Source organism: Pan troglodytes, chromosome 14 (genome assembly GCF_028858775.2).
Source record: "Pan troglodytes isolate AG18354 chromosome 14, NHGRI_mPanTro3-v2.0_pri, whole genome shotgun sequence".
Taxonomy (NCBI): Eukaryota; Metazoa; Chordata; class Mammalia; order Primates; family Hominidae; genus Pan; species Pan troglodytes.
In genome coordinates, this window is record NC_072412.2 from 2,623,241 (window position 1) to 2,629,356 (window position 6,116).

Below are 6,116 nucleotides of genomic sequence, written 5' to 3' on the forward strand. Positions count from 1 at the left end.
GCGCCCCGCCCGCCCCGCGGGGCGGCCCCGACGTCCGGGCGGCGAGCGAGAGGCGGACCGCGGCGCCCGGCCCGGGGACAGTCGCGCCGTGCGGGCCGCAGCGCCCGCGCACCGGTCCGGTCGAGGGCCCGGAGCCCGGCCGAAGCCCGGCTCCGAGCCCCGCCGGCGGGCGCGGGCGCAGGGGTGGCACACGCCACACGACGGCCAAGGGAGGACGACCGCAGCCGGCCGGCAACGCCCACCCCCACCCGGGACGAGGGACCGCGACCGGGGCCGAGGCCCCGGCCCGGGCCCCACCCCCCGACCCGGGGAAAGGGCGAGCGACCGGGCAAAGGCGGAGGCCGACCTGCGCCACACATCGCACGAACGCCTGTCCGGGAGGGACCACCGGGCCGCGCTCGGGCGCACGCGCGCGCCGAACGGGGCAACGCCACGCGGGGAGGACGCGCTCTCCCCGACGCCGACGCCCGGGACGGACGCCTCCAGGGAGGGCCACGGCAGGCCCGGGAAGCGAGGCGCACCCGGGGGACGCGCCGACCCGGCTCGGAAGAGCGGGCCGGGAGAAGACGAGGGACCACGGGCGAGGCCGAGGCGACGGGGAAGGCGCGAGAAAGGCGGCCGGCGGGGAAGGGGACGCCACGGGACCCCTCGGGCGCAGCCGACCGCGGCCGGGACACACACGCGGGGGTCTCACCGCCGGCAGCCTCCGAGCGGGAAGGCGGCCCCGCGCGGCACCCGGAGCGGCCGACCGGCCCTCGGCGCTCCCCGCGGCTCCCCCCCACCACCGCCGCAGTCGCGGCCGGTCCCCCCCGGCACCCTCTCTTCCCTCGCACGCGCGCCACAGGCCGACCCCCCGAAACCCTCCGGGAAGCCCACCGGGCCCCACGCGGGGCGCCACCGACCCGGTCCCGAAGGCGCGCGCCGGGGGACGCGGACACCGGGCCAACCAGTGGCCGGCGGCGGCGCCCCCAACAAGGCGGTGCCGGGTTCGGTCCCAGACGGGGCCACCAACCGACGTCAAGCCGGTGAGCCGCTCGGGGAGAAGAGAGGATCGGCGGGCGGCGGGCGGGGAAGAGGGCACAGACGGGCAAGGGCACCCGGGAGCCCGCAGAGGCGGCGGCTCGGGGAGAAACCTCAGGCACGGCCGGGCCACCAGGAAAACACGGCCGCGGGATCCCACCGCCACAGACACGAGGGCGGTCCCGCGGCGCCCCGCCCGGGACGCCGGACGGCCCTCGGCCCCCACCGAGACCCGCCTCGCGAGCCCCGGGGTCCCGCCACCGGGGGCCCCGAAGCGACCGCAGCCACAAGCCCGACAACGCCAGCACCACCACCGCGCTCGTGATTCTCTCGTCCATCCTCCGGCCCGGTCCCGCTCCGGGAGACCGGCGCGCCCCCACCGTGGGACGCTTTCCCAGGGCCAGGCGGCCCGACCCCGCGCCACGCAAACGCGGTCGTGGGCACCGGTCACGACTCGGCACACGGGAGCGGGCGGAGAGCCGACTCGCGGCGGAGGGGGTCACGCGCCAGACGGAACGCCGCGCGCGCACACCCACCGCCCGCCGGCCGCCACGTCCCAACCCGCTGGGACGCCAGGGCCCGGCCCGGCGGGATCCTCCCCCGACTCAGAAGGGGGAGGCGCGGGCCACAGTAGGCGACGAGCCGCGCTCGGCCACCACGGCGGTGGCCGGCGGAAACCCTCGCTCTCCCCCGCGAACCCCGTCGAGGGGGAAGGGGAGGAGGGTCCTCTGCGAGCGAGTCGCTACGGCAGCGCTCCCATCACGGAGGCAGAGACAGAGGCGGCAGTCCGGGGGATCCGGTACCCCAAGGCACGCCTCTCGGATCGCTAGAGAAGGCTTTCTCACCGAGGGTGGGTCACACTCCCCCACACGCCAGCCGCCCCTCCTCGGGCCCGCAGAGGCGCCGAGGGACGCCTGGGGAAGGGAGGGGGCCTGCAGTACGAGGAAACACCTGCGTGCGGCCACCTTGAGCGTCCGCGGTCAGGGCGGGGGCCCGGCCGGTGCGCGCGTGCGCGCAACCCCACGAGGCCCCCCCGTCCACCCGCCTCCTTCCTTCCGAGGCAAAGCACCCCCGAAGTCAACCCACACACTACCGGTCGGAGGCAGAACGGCAGCCCCTCGGCGGCCGGCCGGCGCACGCGCCACCGGCCCGAACCCACCGCGATCGCTCACACGGCCCGCGCGCACCCGCCAGAGGGGAGCACGGGACGTGCGCTCGCCGGACGCCCTTCCCCGCGTGGGAGGGGCGCGTCTCGTCTCACTCGACCGCCTCGAACCCCACACCAACGAGCTCCCTCAGGACCCACGCGCGGACACCGCGGCGGCGACCGGAGGAGGGGGCGCTGGGGGCGGGAACGACACACCACCGCTCGGCCTCGGGCACCTGAGGGACAACCCGGAGCGCTCCAGGAGCACCGCAAAGGCCCAAGCGGAGCCGACGCTCGCGCACACCCCCCGAGAGGGCAGCACGACGGGCCGGCGGGACGGCACCCCCCACCGCCGCGGAGGGGGGCCGCCCGCAAGTCCACAACCACTGGAGGCGACAGCGAGGGGTGCCTGCCGCGTCAGAGGACCCCGCCGACCCGCCCCGCGACGCAGAAGGCAGCGGGCGGGACGGCGAGGTCGGGCCGGGCTCCGCACCCCACACGCCTCCCCCACACGCGCCACCCGCAGGCGGGGAGAGGAGAGACGAGGGGACCCCGCGGGGCGGAGCGAGAAGAACGGTCCCGTTCGCCACGAACGTCCGCCCCTCGCCCGTCGCGGCTCGGACCCGGCCCGGGAGAGCACGACGTCACCACATCGATCACGAAGAGCCCCCCCGGGAGCGGAGGTCGGCCGGCCGGCCGACGCCCTGCTCCGGGGAAGGGGCGGCGGACAACCCAGCGGAGACGAGAACGCCTGACACGCACGGCACGGAGCCAGCGGGGTGGGGTTGTCGCGGCCGCCCCGGGCGCCCGCAGCGGAGAGCGCACGGGGGCAGGGTGGCCCTCGCCGCCTTCCCCGCCGCCCCCAGGCGGGTCAGAGACCCGGACCCGGGCCGGCACCGGGAGTCGGGACACGCCCGGGCGCGCGAGAGGACAGCAGGCCCGCGGGCCCCAGCAGGCGGCTCAAGCAGGAGAGCACGGCCGGCTAGCCGGGTCACCGGTAGGCCAGAGCCCCGCACGCATCCGGAGTCCCAACCTCTCCAGCGACAGGTCGCCAGAGGACAGCGTGTCAGCAATAACCCGGTGGCCCAAGATGCAGACTCGGAGTGAAAGATATACCTCCCCCGGGGCCGGGAGGTCGTGTCACCGACCACGCCGCCGGCCCAGGAAACGCGCGACACGGACACCTGTCCCCAAAAACGCCACCATCGCAGCCACACACGGAGCGCCCGGGGCCCTCTGGTCAACCCCGGGACACACGCGGGAGCAGCGCCGGGCCAGGGACGCCCTCCCGGCCGCCCGTGCCACACGCAGGGGGCCGGCCCGTGTCCCCAGAGCGGGAGCCGGAAGCATTTTCGGCCGGCCCCTCCTACGACCGGGACACACGAGGGACCGAAGGCCGGCCAGGCGCGACCTCTCGGGCCGCACGCGCGCTCAGGGAGCGCTCTCCGACTCCGCACGGGGACTCGCCAGAAAGGATCGCGGCAGAGGGACCGCGGCCCGGCCCGGGGACCGCTCCCCGGCACCCGGGGGACGGGGGCAGGACGGTCCCCGGCTCCCCACGGGGACTCGGAAACGAATTCGGCCGCCGCCTCAGACGGCCAGGATGAGCGCGGACGGACCCGCGACCGGGCCGGGAAGGGCGTCCCCAGCCTCCCGCGCCACGCGCGGCGGGTCCCCGCGGGTCGCGGCTCGGGCCTCGGGAGCTGCGGCGCGCTGGTCGACCGGCCCGGGCAGCCCCACGCCCGGCTCGGGCCCAGAAGCGCAGCGACAGCCTCTCCCCCACATAAACCTGCACGCCAGAGCTCTGACTCACAAGCGACGCGCCACAGCTCTGGCGCCACCGGGCCAGCCGGTCTGACGACCGCGGGCTTTCCGGAGCTCTGCACAGCTCACAGCGGGGACGGTCCCCTCCCTCGGCAGCTGCCACCGCAGCTCCGGAAGCCGAGAGCACGATCTAAAAGCGGCCGCCAGATGGAGCCCGACGACCGCCGCGAACGTCAGCGAGACAGATCCGGATGGCAGGCAGGGCGGCCCGTGGACCGCAAAAGCGAAACCGTGAGCCGAGAAGCTCTTCCCGAGGCCGAAAACGCAGCCCCTCTGCCCCAACCCCACACACACGGTGCCCAAAACGCGTCTCTGCCTCGACCGCGACAGAGTCAGAAGACAACCCACGGCGCGTGGGTGTTCGGAGATGCATCTCGGAAGCAGGGAGGGAGGGAGGGAGGGAGGGAGGGAGAAAGAACACACAAGGACTCGGTCGCGGGTCGCTGCAGACACACGGAGAGGCAAAATGCATAGGCTCTTCCGGAATCCACGCAGAGACAGACGGGGGGGGGGGGTGGGGGGGCGGGGAATGGGGAAAAGAGACAGATGGTGAAAGGGAAGGAGGGAGGGAAGGGAGCAGGGAGGGAGGGAGGGAGGAAGACAATGGAGAAAAGAGAGACAATTTAAAAAACGTCGATACACAGAGAAAACTTTTGAAACACTCCATTTTTAAAAGACAGACGGAAAGGAAAGAAACATGAAAAAGAGAGAAAGAATGAGGAAAGAAACGAAGGAAAGAAGGGAAAAAGAAACAGAGAGGAAAGAAAACAGAAGGAGAGACAGGGAACGAAAGAGAAATAAAGCACGAAGGAGAAAAGATCAGAAAGAGAGAGAGAAGGAAAGGAAGAGAGGAAGAAAAACCTACAGAAGGAGAGAAAGGAAGAAAGGAAGGAAGAAAAACGTAAAGGAGAGGAAGAAAGAAAACAGAGATAACTACGTACACCTGTTCATTTATAAACATAAATACAACACTTTTCGTACGTAAACGTAAACGTATTTCTCGACGATCGCTTCTCTGTAGAGCGATGTGTATTTCTTTGTATAACAGAAACACCTACATCTGTCATATAGAAGTATGTTTCTATACAATCGGTACGTGTTTACTACACACGAGAGTATTAAATGCAAAGATATACGCATTGTCGTTTACATACAAATGTACAAAAATGTTTACATTAATAAACGTCAGTAAATACATGGAAACGAAAGAAATAAAAAAAAAGGAAAGGAGTCAACAGGCCGGGCACGGTGGCTCACGCCCGTCATCCCAGCACTTCGAGAGAGGCCGAGGTGGGCGCATCACCTGAGGTCGGGAGTCGGAGGCCAGCCTGACCAACACGGAGAGACACGGTGTGCCTACTAAAAACACAAACATCAGCCAAGCCAGGCGTGGGGGTGCCTCCCTGTAATCCCCGCTAATCAGGAGGCTGAGGCAGGAGAAGCCCTCGAACCCGGGAGGCGGAAGGTGCGGTGAGCCAAGATCGCGCCATTGCACTCTAGCCGTGGAAACAAGAGTGAAACTCTGTCTCAAAAGGACGAAACAGAAAGAAAGAAAGAAAGAAAGAAAGAAAGAAAGAAAGAAAGGACAGAAAGCAAGCAAGCAAGAAAGCAAGCAAGAAAGCAAGCAAGAAAGCAAAAAAGCAGGAAAGAAAGAAAGAGAAAAGAAAGCAAGAAAGCAAGAAAAAAGAAAGCAAGAAAGAAAGAAAGAAAAAGAAAAGAAAGCAAGAAAGCAAGCAAGAAAGAAAAGAAAGCTAGAAAGAAAACAAAGCAAGAAAGAAAGCAGGAAAGAAAGCAAGAAAGCAAGAAAACAAGAAAGCAAGAAAGCAAGCAAGAAAGAAACAAAAGAAAGAAAGAAAGAAACCAAGAAAACAAGAAAGCACGAAAGCAAGCAAGCAAGCGAGAGAGCAAGAAAGAAGGAAACAAAAGAAAGAAAGCAAGAAAACAAGAAAGCACGAAAGCAAGCAAGAAAGCAAGAAAACAAGAAAGCAAGAAAGCAAGCAAGAAAGAAAGAAAAAGAAAAGAAAGCAAGCAAGAAAGAAAAGAAAGCAAGAAAGAAACAAAAGAAAGAAAGAAAGCAAGAAAACAAGAAAGCAAGAAAGCACGAAAGCAAGCAAGCAAGCAAGAA